The sequence below is a fragment of the Podarcis melisellensis genome (assembly GCF_964234715.1).
Source record: "Podarcis melisellensis genome assembly, chromosome: Z".
Lineage (NCBI taxonomy): Eukaryota > Metazoa > Chordata > Lepidosauria > Squamata > Lacertidae > Podarcis > Podarcis melisellensis.
In genome coordinates, this window is record NC_138547.1 from 34,178,487 (window position 1) to 34,191,230 (window position 12,744).

At 46.3% G+C, this 12,744-nt stretch overlaps 1 long non-coding RNA gene across 1 annotated transcript in view; it reads right to left on the reverse strand.

The window, feature by feature from the left end:
- Positions 1–12,744, reverse strand: part of LOC309362186 — a 61,771-nt gene continuing 49,027 nt past the window's right edge. The window contains exons 2-3 of the long non-coding RNA XR_014164852.1: positions 2,931–3,008; positions 1–1,448 (exon numbers count right to left, since the gene is read on the reverse strand). This is a non-coding gene — a long non-coding RNA (uncharacterized lncRNA). The remainder of the gene's footprint in view (positions 1,449–2,930; positions 3,009–12,744) is intronic.

Sequence of the window (12,744 nt, forward strand, 5' to 3'; positions counted from 1 at the left end):
ATTTCGTTTTGTACTTTCTGAAGTGGTTTATTGTTTATGACTACTTTTCTTATGTTTGTAAGTATTGGGGAGGGATGCTGTGAGCCGCCTTGAGCATGGTTTTAGCTATGGAGAGGAAACATATAAATAAAATGATGAATAAATGAATGAAGATGTGATGGGGTGAGCCTAATAAGGCTACAGCTGTGCATGCCCAAGCAGGCTCCATCTTAGTGGGTACATCTGATCCCACTTACAAAGGCAGTATTTGGTTCTCAGTGACAAAACTGTGTCCTGCTCCTCTGCTTCCAGCTCCGTCACCTTCTCCTCCTGTATAGCAACTCCCTCTGGCTGGTTGAAGTCCTTCTCACCTCCCTGTTGGGACTCTGCAGGAAGAGAGCTGGTAAGTCTACTTCCTCCTCTCTGGCATCTAGAGACATCAGTAAACAACCTTTCTCCTCCACCTTTCAGTACTCATATTCAAGCCTCACTTCTGTTCCTGTTCCTGCTCATTCCTCTTCCGTTCCTTGGGTCAGGGTATGCCAAGTCATGCAAGATCTTGATGGAGGGGTCCACGACACTATCTTTCAACCTTTTCTCTTTATCATGGTGGGTATTTACTATGATAATAGCTAGTGCCTGGGCCACACTGATTCAGATTAAGCCCATGATGGTGGTGACAATTATCCCTCCATTTGGACTCAAAGACTACCAGCTATTTATTTATTTAGTAAAGGCCAGAATAATGTCACCTCTAGTTTGGCCCTTAGACAGGTTCAATATAGCCACAAAACACTTATACTGTATAAGCTTGTCTTTTGCATCCGACTTGTTTCTGGATACAGATACAAGAGAGAGAGAAACCACGTGAGCACATATTTCATTTTTCCAAGGGTTCTGGATAAAAGTCAGATTTAGTAGAATTAATCTCAGCCTTCAAAAGAACAAAGAGTTGAAAGAGGAAGTCAGTTTTCCTTGTTCTTCTTTCATCTCTTAAGTTCTTTCAAAGGAAGAAAAAGGTAACTTCCCACACCACCTCATTATCAAGGAGGCAGAAAGGGGCACTCAAGGACTGATGACCCCTGGGCTAAGACTTTTGCTGTAATCCAGCAGGCCTTTTTAATGATTTTATTACTGTATTCCTGTTGCTTGCATGCACAGTATGTTGCTCCTGGATCAGTTCTCATGGATGTACAAATCACTTGAGAGTTGTGTAAGATACAACTACTGCTCCATAGTAATATTTGGCCGCTGGGATAGATGACAGTAGGCACCTGGAATCCATCAATCCGCCCCCTTTTTTTTTACCTTCGTGAACTATCTCTTCCCTCCTCCTCCTCTCCCTTCCTTGCTTCTGTCCCCTCATCTTATTTGGAGCTCATCCTCCACTTTGTCCCAGAAACGAGTTTACAAAAGACTCATTCTGAATGATGCTGGTTTGCCAGGCATGGAAACACCTTTAAGCGCTGCTGGTATGAAAGAGAGAGGCACAGAATAATGATGGATCCATTTAGCACTTTGTTCATAACAGTATATTGTTCCTGAATTTATATACCCTAAAATGTTAGCTTTAGAAAGCTGTCTCTGTTATTAAAAAGAAATAAAAGAGCCCCTTGTTTCAAACCAGGCTTTGTCTTTCTCTCTTTCATCTCACCCATTTAAATTGGCTAGGTTGCTTGACCTGAGGATGGGAGGGGTCTAGCAATTTGGAATGGTAGTTCTAATGCTAGAATTCTCTCACATGTTCTTTGTTGGATAGCAAGCGGAAATTACTCATCTTTATATCCCTCAAGGCTTCTCTGTTAAGCAAAAACGTACATCACAAAATATGAAGGAGTACGTAATTTTTTAAAATAAACAAATAAATTTGAATGTTAACTCATCCACCCTGGGAAGAGAGCTGTTGGGGAATGACAACCCTAGCAACTCAGGCAAGTGAGTCAGTGACCCTCACCTCACAACTAAGTCACTGCTGTTTACCAGGAAGGAGAGGGACTGGTGGTGAGGGGGTTGCAAACACCCAAATTGAGTTCTCCTCCCCGTGCTTTTACAAAACACACCACCTCCCCCTCTACTTCCCAGTGAGTTGCAGTGACTCAGCTAACAGGAGGTCAAAACATCATGGCCCCACCATGCCATCCACTACTCTTCAGAATGAGTAACATATTGTTATGAGTTTGGGGTGGGGTGGGGTGTGGACTATATGCAGAGACCCTCCTAACCCCTGTATCCGGCAAGTGTTAAAATATAAGCCAAGCTAGCTTCCTTTTGTGGTGATTGCCTGGGTGATGGGCCATTAAGGGGAACAAAGGAAAGGGGCTCTATGTAAGACAGCTTGCAGTTATTTAGAAGGACAAAGGCAGAGTTGAGGTCAGAGAGTTTGGAGTGATGTGAGCTAGAAGCAAAGAAGCAAACTGGGAACTGAAAGAGCGAGAAAGAGAGAAGGAGAGCAATGTTTGATTTCTTTTTGCAGCTAAGGGAGAAACAAGACCCTTTTGGGGGGTAACTGTGAACCCCTCCATCATAGGCTCAGGTTATATATATGTGTGTGTAAATAAACCATATATTGTAAAAACACCACAATCTTTGTGTTGCCTTATTACAAAAGGAAATACAAACCCTGGGTAAGCACTTGGTATGCCTTGAATCTTGGGCTGGCATGCAACAATATTAATAAGGCAAAACCAGGGTCATTGATTTACTAGGGACAGGGACCAGGGAAGGGGGGGTGTTCCTTGTAAGTAAAGGCAGTCTGAGTGTATATTTCTGTGGTTGCTATGGGAAGCACGCTAGCTTTACATGGTCTGGATTTATAGTGAAAACAGTATAATATAAAACAGTACCAAATAACATTTTTTTAGAACTCTGAAGATGAGCTTCTCTGTAAAATGAGTGACATAAACAAAATATGTCATGGTGTGGGAAGAGATAAAGCTTTTATTAGCACTTACTTGGGATGAACTGCAAAACATGACAGGCTAGGGACCCAACTCTCAATTTCCGCACAGCTGGTGTCATCCTTTATGTTGCTGCGAAAGGAAGGAAGATGATTTTTTTTTTTTTAAGATGCCACTGCCAGGCCAAGGCAGTCATGAGTCCCTTTCCTGCTACATAATTCCACCAGAGGACCACACCAGTGCTTGTATGAAATGAAGCATATGTCTGGAATGAACATACACAGGGCATAGTAATTGGGGTTAACTAAAGGCCACAATGAGATTTATTTACAAGAAGGAACCTGTGGCCCTTCAGGAATTGCTGGACAACATTGGAGCACAGGAAGCTGAAGACCATTGGTCCATCTACCTCAGTACTGTCCACACAGTACTATCAGTGGCTGTTCAATGTTTTAGATAGGGAACATTCCCAGTCCTAGCTGGAGATGCCAGGAAATTAACTTGGGATATTCTGCATATAAGGCAGATGCTCTACCTGCACATTACCCCTGACCCCTGACCATTTACTGCTCTGGATGCAGCTTATGTGAGTCAAAGTCCAACAATATCTGGCAGGCCACAAGTTCCCAGTCCTGGTTTTCAAGAATGTGTGTTGGGGAGGGATCTATTAGGCAACCTAATAACCCACTCCGGTTGCCAAGTGAAACTGCAAACCACTATAGAGCTGGAAAATGAGGCATTAGGAGAGGCATGACTGCCTTAAACAGTGCCAGTGTACCATACCTCCATTGGCTGCAGTGCATGAGACTGCACTGTCAGCATGCACTCATGCCTTCACTGGAGGCAAAAGAAGCCACTGTATACTGAGTCAAATCTTTGGTCTGTCTAGCTCAGCATCGTTAACACTGACTGGTGGCAGTTAACCAGAGTTTTGGGCAAGGGATATCTGCAACCCTGCCTGAAGACACTGGGGATTGAACCTGTAATCTTCTAAGTGGAAAGAATGTACTCTCCTATTGATGTATTGTCCTTCTCAGAATCATCTGTACATGAGTGTATGAGCACTCACACGTAAGAATATACAAGCCTGCTGGATTAGGTGAATGGCTCATCTTGCCCAGAATCCTGTTCCCATGGAGGTCAACAAGATGCCTCTTCTGGGAAACCCACAAACAGGACCTGATCATAGCACTTTCTCCCTTCTGTGGTTTCTAGCAACTAGTATTCAGACACATTACTGCCTCTGGCTATGGAGGAAGAGCATAACCATCACGGCTAGCAGCCTTTGATAGCCTTATCTTCTATGCATTTGGTTAATCTTCTTCTAAAGCCATGCAGGTTGATCACTGTGGGAGCAAGTGCACAGAAAACCTGACTGAGAAGCAGAGTAATTTATGCAGTTGTAAGTAATTTGGAGAGAGGGGTTGTTGAGCCCACTTATACTGGTAGGGGCCAGAATTTGCTATTACTCATTGCAGTTTTTAGCTGAAGAAGGATTTCTTGTCAACTGATGTCAATAGCACAGATTCCTTCTGTGACAAGTGCATCCTATTGACCTATATTGACACGCAGGCTTTCTTCAAAATGACCCATTCAGCTCTAGTCTCTTGTCTCAGTGTTTGGAAATATCTGTCCTCATCCCACATATTGTAGGTAATATTAGCGATGGGGGAGATATTTGGCATGGATTTTCATGAAGACATTTGAAAAAGAAAATAACAAATTGATGCAGAAATGGGGAGAACTGAACTTCAGAACATAAAAATAAGAAACTGAGAGAAACCAAAACTGACAGATTTATGCATCTCTAGCTGAGATTAGAACAGTTTGTAATGAAGAGAGGGGTGTCTGAATGATGACTTTTCATTCTGCTCTGATGTATGATTTTTTATTCATTTATTGGGGAACTCAATGCTTAAATTATGGGACTTTAAAAATATAAACTATGAGACTGATCTCAGCAATCCTGCTATGGAGGTGATGGTGAGGATGGGCAAATCTGTCAAATTTTTCCACCCGTAAATGAGAAAACAAACTGTCTCAGAAAATTATCAAAGGAATTATTAAAATTATCATTACTTTTGATGTGAATGCAGTATATTTGTAAATGCCCTTTCCAGGGCTTGCCCAAGACATTTTGGCGCCTAAGGCAAACCACAAAATGGTGCCCCCTACTGCCAGGGAAGAAGGGTTGAGTGAAGATACACATCAGGAACAGGGGGAGGGGCGAATCAACCTTACCCAATGGTTGAACTGGAAAGGGGCCCACTCTGAATCATGTCAGGTGGGATCAAAGCCCAGGAGACCCAGAGGACAGCCAGTGGGTGTTAGGAGACCAGCAGGGACTTCTATTTGCTGAAAGGCCGTTGTAGAGGCAGCATTGGAGGAGGCTGCCAAGGAGGCAGCAGATCTGGCCTCCAAGGAGTGTGCTGCAGTTGTTGTTGCCCCTGTGGCAACAGCAGTGGCAGACAGTGCATTCTTTGGAGACCAGATCTACTGTCCCTGTGGATTCTGCCACCCATGGCAGTTGCCTCAACTTTCCCTCATGGGTAGACTGGCCCTAGCCCTTTCTTTCTTTCATTCTGCAATTTATCTCACCAGCGGTCTGTGCTCTGCAGTCTTCCCAGGTGCCTGCACTTCAGTCAAAGCCTGGGGAAGATGTAATGAGGTAACTCCTGATGCATTTTGTTTGTATTTGTAATCAAGAAGTGTGGGCAGCTTGTTGGAGAAATGTTCATTGGGCAGAAAGAAAAAATGCAGTTCCCTTGGCCACCTTGCAATGGTGAAAATGTAAGCCAGATGTGGGTCACCTCTTTTAGATTGAGGGCTTCTTTCCCATCTGGGTGACCTTTGGGGGTGGGGGCACATGTCAGTGGTAGGTGGGGCCAGAGGTAAAAGTGGACAGAGCAACTGATGCAGTTTTACCTTTGTGCAATAGGCTAGTTTCCACACACATTCACATACAGTACCCTTACCAGAGTTCAAGGACACATTCCAACCAGGCAAAAACATTCAGGGGCCAGTGAAGGGTGTGGCCTGGGGAGAGTTCAAGGGCCACATTTGGCCCCTGGGCCTCAGGTTTACCACCCTTGATCTAAACTCAAAACCTCACACCCAACTAAAATTCTGAAGAAATTGTAGTGTCCTGAGAATGAGGCAGCAAAATCAACGCCTCTTTCACAGGGGAAGAAAATGTACAAGAAACCAGAGGACAGATTTCAGCACAGCACTAATTAAAAACAAAGCAAGTCCAGCCCAGTGACAATTTGAGCTGGAATTAATCGGTAACCCTGAAGATTCCAAGACAACAAGTGGTGATATTAAATTAGTAAAGCCAGTTTGTGGATACTAAAGCAAAGAGAGTACAAAGCAGCTGACAAAACTGTAATAAAATTTCCAAATGCTGTTAATGTATTTTCTCTTTCTTTTTTTAAATGTTGATGCCTGGTTGGGGGATTACATCACAAGCTTGCCATGTTTTTCATATTTACCTTTTAATTGTTTCATTCCTGTTGTAAATCTCCCTGGATATATGATTGAAGGGAGATAGATTTAAAGTGTTTACAATAAATAAATAAAAGTAAAGACAAATTCAGGAGAAGATGGAAGTAAAAGGCAAGGAGGAGGATCAATCTGGGGAAAGTAGTTTAGAAGTTGTTTTTTCTTCCTCCAAAACAAGAAGACATATAAGGGCTGTGCACTTTTACTTGGGTGCAAGAAACACTGAATACAATGAGACTGACTACTAAGTGAATAGGCATAAGACTGTGCTGTGAATGCATTGCTTGGATGTAAAAACAAGCAGCGAGGGTCAGAAAAAACCTGGAAGCGTATCTCACACAGTGCTAAACCTCGACAAAGCTGTCAACCTTCCATTTTTTTTGCAGGAAATTCCCTTATTCCAGCGCTGTTTCCCGCTGCTTCCTGCTGCTATCCTGGATTGTTAGATCTCCCGTAGACTGTCCCCGGGACAGGTGAGGCTGCTGATTGCTTATTTTTAAAACTGAAAGTTGACAGCTATGAACCTGGGTATAAGTGGCAGGGGGGGATTTTCTGACAACAATGGGTTGAGTAAAGAACCCCACAACTTGCTACTTGCCTCTTAAACATGGATGGGAAATCTCAACCCCCAAAGGCCTCTCTCTATGGCCCTCAGAACAACCTACAGGCCACACACCTCAAGGGCCCTGTTCTGCACCCCAGAAATTCTTTTGCCTGGCTGGAATGTGTCCTTGAACATTTATGATGCCTCTAGCTTGTCTGGATGGAGGGCTGTGTGAGTGTGTGCAGAAACTAGCCTACTTTACAAAGGTAAAAGCTATCTTAGTTGCACTGCCCACTTTTACCTTTGGCCACACCCAGTGGCCCTCAGAAGATTATCCAGAAGGGATTGTGGCCCTTGGACTGGAAAAGTTTCCCTAGCCCTACAATAAGACCTAGGGTTTTTTGTCTTTTTACACCAGGCCTGACGAGTAGGAGGGCAGCAGAAAATGGGTTGAACCCACTCACAAAAATGGGTACATATATATCTGCTGGAAGATGACTGACTCCAACATCTTTGCATTGTGGGAAATGGGAATATACAGTAGTAAAGTTGCTTGCACCTCAGATTTTGAAAATATGACTTAAGAGTCTAGGCATCAACTTCCACGCAAAAACCCATTCTTCTATTTTATTTTTTTGCTGCAACGTTACAAATCACTGGAGAAGACCATTGAGCTGCCCATTCTAAAGCAAGCAATAAATTTGATGGCACAAATAGCAGCCAGTGTCAGAAGTACCTAAGTTAACTGCATATATTGTAATGAAGTAACAGGGCAGAACCTTATGGGATTTGAGTGTGTTACATCCTATTTTGATTTTTTTGAAAAACTGATATAATGAAAATGCAGAGATGACATGGGCTATATAGATTTTCATAAATTTTTGGTTCCACACCATGGGTTCTGGCTCAGATAATGAATAAACGATTCTCAGGGTAGGATATGGTGATACTTTTTTTAAAAAAAACCTACTAGTTTGAAAAGAGATGGAGGAATAAAATCTTAATTAAAGTGCATGAGAGAAGAAGCAGTGTCTTATCCAAAGTTTCCATCTAAATGTCTTTAATTTATATCTGACTTCCTAAAAGGAAACCACATCTTTCCCCCCTCTTTTTTTTTTTTTTTTTAGGGAGAAAAGTTTGAGGCTGAGAGAAGCCTTTCACACCAGAGCATGAGAGAGTGAGAATGCAGGAACAGAGAGAGTTATGGGAAAGTCAGAGGTTGGGTGTAGGATGTGTAGGATTCTTTCTGGCCATTAGGTACCCTTTCAAACGCAAGCTCTTCTTCTTTTTAAGTGCATGAACACCAACAGGAAGACTTTTTAATTTATCCTGAAGGTCAGTAATGAAGGAGACAAGCACTCCTCACCAGACAGGGCACTCCACAAATGCAGAACCATCCCCGAGAAGCTCTTGCCACATGTCAGTGCAAACCTAGCTGCAGTCAGGGTGGCACCACTAATATTTACATGTAATATGCATTAAATGCAAAGTTAAGCCAGCTTTCAGAGGGGAAAAACAAACTCTGGTTCTCCTTATCTGGGCTTACCGTGAGAAATGTGTTGTGAACTATATATGAATTGAACCCTTTGCCGCAGCAGCAATCTATTGACAAGAACTGATGTTTATTTATGTACTAAAACAGGCCTTGTCTAACATCTAACATGATCTTGCTATCGTTATCTCTCTCTCTCTTGGACCGTCTTGAGGGGCTGGGAGCTGGGGGCACTGTCCTACAGTGGTTCCGCTCCTTCCTCCTGGGCCATGTTCAGAAAGTGGTGGGGGGGCATGAGTGTTCAGACCCCTGAGCTCTCACTTGTGGGGTGCCTCAGGGTTCTGTCCTCTCCCCCATGCTTTTCAACATCTACATGCAGCCGCTGGGAGAGATCATCAGGAGGTTTGGGCTGGGTGTTCATCAGTATGCAGATGATACCCAGCTCTACCTCTCTTTTAAATCAGAACCAGTGAGGGCAGTGAAGGTCCTGTGTGAATGTCTGGAGCCGGTTGGAGGATGGATGGTGGCTAACAGATTGAGGTTGAATCCTGACAAGACAGAAGTACTGTTTCTGGGGGACAGGAGGCGGGCAGGTGTGGAGGATTCCCTGGTCCTGAATGGGGTAACTGTGCCCCTGAAGGACCAGGTGCGCAGCCTGGGAGTCATTTTGGACTCACAGCTGTCCATGGAGGCACAGGTCAATTCAGTGTCCAGGGCAGCTGTTTACCAGCTCCATCTGGTACGTAGGCTGAGACCCTATCTGCCTGCGGACTGTCTCGCCAGAGTGGTGCATGCTCTGGTTATCTCCCGTTTGGACTACTGCAATGCACTCTACGTGGGGCTACCTTTGAAGGTGACTCGGAAACTACAACTAATCCAGAATGCGGCAGCTAGACTGGTGACTGGGAGCGGCCGCCGAGACCATATAACACCGGTCTTGAAAGACCTACATTGGATCCCAGTATGTTTCCGAGCACAATTCAAAGTGTTGGTGCTGACCTTTAAAGCCCTAAATGGCCTCGGTCCAGTATACCTGAAGGAGCGTCTCCACCCCCATCATTCTGCCCGGATGCTGAGGTCCAGCGCTGAGGGCCTTCTGGCGGTTCCCTCATTGCGAGAAGCAAAGCTACAGGGAACCAGGCAGAGGGCCTTCTCGGTAGTGGCGCCCACCCTGTGGAACGCCCTTCCAGCAGATGTCAAAGCAATAAACAACTACCTGACATTCAGAAGACATCTTAAGGCAGCCCTGTTCAGGGAAGTTTTTAACGTGTGATTTTACTGTATTTTTGGTTTTTATGGAAGCCGCCCAGAGTGGCTGGGGAGGCCCAGCCAGATGGGCGGGGTATAAATAAATTATTATTATTATTATTATTATTATTATTATTATTATTATTATTTCTCTCTCTCTCTCTCTCTCTCTCTCTCTCTGTGTGTGTGTGTGTGTGTGTGTGTGTGTGTGTGTGACCCTTTCCCCCCACCTCATCAAACCATTGCTTATGCTTCTGAGCAAACTGAAATGATGGATGCCAGGATCTCACCAACCCTAGGCCAGCCCCTAAAAACAGATTTGTCTCCAACATTGCACAAAAGGAAGGAGAGCCATGCTTGCCAGATCCCTGTTTTCACAACCAAGATCATTACCTGATAACAACAATCATCTCCCCCTGAATACTTGGTCTTCTATAGGCTGCATTCATTATTTAGATGTTTCTCCAATAGACTTCCCTTCTCTGATTTACAAGCCAGGATATCATGGTCAAATATACCGAGGAAATATAATTGTACTACAATATCATATAGAGGAAAAGCTATAGTTGACGAAGCATCATAGGTCAGGGTCATAGAGCATCTGATTTACATGCAAAAGGTCCCAGTTTCAATTCTTGGCATTTCCATGTGAGGTTTGGAAAGATACCCTGTTTGAAATTCTAGAGAAGTACTACCATTCCATACTGAGGCAGGTGGACTAATAGCTTAACTTGGCCCTATGTTCCTTGCTACCAACAGTTCAACATTAAAGGGACATGGAATTTCGTCTTTAGTTAAGAAGGGTAGCAGAAAAAGAGAGGGCATTCCACCACTCTAAATCTCAAGGATAGCGTATGTCAGAGCCACCCGTCTGGTCCCAGCTCACAAGAGACCCAATTCCAATCCGGTTTATTTACAGAAAGTCTTTATTGAAGATCATGGTTGCGTTTACATTCCATCTTTGTGACTCTACGTCTGTACCGTTAGATCGCTGAAGTACCCTCTGAATCTGTCCCGCCTCGGCACCAATTTAAGAGGCTTGTGCTGGACCACCTCTTCCTCTCCTTCCTTTTCCGCAGGGTCTTTCTGCCCCCCTGGGTTCCCCCTCGCCGGGACTCGCCCGAGGCTGAATCCTCTGACGCCTCCGCCCCCCTCCTTCTCGCTTTGGGGCCGGGCTCCTCCCCAGGGCTCTCCTCACTTCCGCGCGCCTCTACATTTGAACTTGGCGCGCGTACGTTGCTTCTGACCTTTCTCTCGACCGCTACACTGCTCCCGGTGCTACTCTCCACCCCTTCCGGCTGAGCGTCCTGCTCCGATTTTCTCCCCCTGTCTCCTTCACGCTCTGCTCCCTCTGACACCCTGGTAACTCCACCCCCTTCACTCCGTTCCGGCTGAGAAGCTGGCTCCTGTGTCCTACTCCTACTGAGGCTTCTCCCTTCGCTCCCCTGTTCCTCCCTGCTTCCCCCTTGGTCCCCCTTTGGTCTGACCAGGGGGGCTCCCTTCTGGGAGTCTTCTGACTCACTGGACAAACTCATGGACGATCTTTGGTCATCGTCATCCTCCTCCTCATCTCTCTGGGATTCTTCCCCCTCGCTCTCTGTCTCCTCCCCCATCTGCTCTTCTCTCCCTGAAACCCTGACATCCATCCCCCCCTCGAAGCCCCCCCTTCCCCCCTCCCGCTCGTCGGGTGCAGGTCGTGGAAGCTGCGGCTCTTCTGGTGTGGATTCGGGATACAGGTCGTCTACTTCAATGTCCTCTGCTGGCAGTTCTGTGTATGTGTATTCGAACCCGGGTTCTTCACCCAACGCGGTCTCAGTCTCTTCACCCTTTGCTACTTCGTCTGGTGCTGCCCGCCAAGGACCCATCATCCACCTCTTACGCCATTCCTCCTCTGGTTGCTCCTCCCACCAATAAGGGGTTTCCGTGTCCACCCCCGAGCACGATCCCCTGGGCGGGCTTGAATCTGGTGTTCCCTCCTCGGCGGAAGAAAAGCCCCTGAACGTGGCATCTGACAATGTGGGCGTGAAAAGCCAGTCATCAAAGTACTCAGCTGGCATGGGTCTATGTGGGAAAAGTGCATGGAACTCATCTTTCAAAAGGGGTTCGTCTAACGCGTAGCCTGGCACCCAACTATTGGCAGTGGCTGGGGTGCCCTCTCTGGCGAGAAAGTATTCAACTCCCTCTTCCCCCCATCTCGAGTCCAGTATCTCTGTGACCTCGTTGAGTGGTTCGGCCCTAGGCGACCCCCCCCTCTCGGGCGACTCTTTGCGCGGGTCTGGTACTGTTCCTGACTCTTGAAACCTGTGTGGGGCTTTGTAGGGAGTGAGCACCGACCTATGAAAGACCGGGTGCACTCTGGAGCCTCCTGGAAGGGCCAGGCGAAATGCTACAGGATTGATCCTAGCCTCAACCTGGTAGGGTCCTAGCTGCCTGTGTTCTAGCTTCTTCTTGGCTAACGATCTGGCTGGCATCGCTTGGGCCGCTAACCATACCCAATCCCCCACCTGGATGTCCTCTCCCTCCCTTCTGTGCTTGTCCGCCTGCACCTTATAGACCTGTTTGGCCAGCTCCAAATGTCTCCGCAGCTCCTCGTGCACCTCTTGCAACTCTGCTGCGAACTGGTCGGCCTCTTGAGGCACCTCCCCTCCCGGTGCCATAAGTCTCGGAAAGGTTCTGGGATGACGGCCATTGTTCGCGAAGAACGGTGTCACCCCGGTCGATGCGTGCTTCGTGTTGTTGTAGGCAAACTCAGCCATCGGCAGGTAGTCCACCCACGCTGCGGGTCGCTGATTGGCGTAACACCTCAGGTACTGCTGCATGATCGCGTTGACCCTCTCTGCTTGGCCGTTGGTCTGTGGATGTCTCGCCGACGCTAGGTTGATCTTGACATGCAGGATACCCAGAAGCTTCTGCCAGAAGTTGGAAACAAATTGGCGCCCCCTATCGGACAGGACGGACTGCGGTAGTCCATGCACTCTGAACACGTGGTCGATGAAGAGTTTGGCGGTCTGTTCTGCCGTCGCCACCTTGGCACAAGGAATGAAGTGCGCCATCTTGGTGAACAAGTCCACAACCACCAGTAC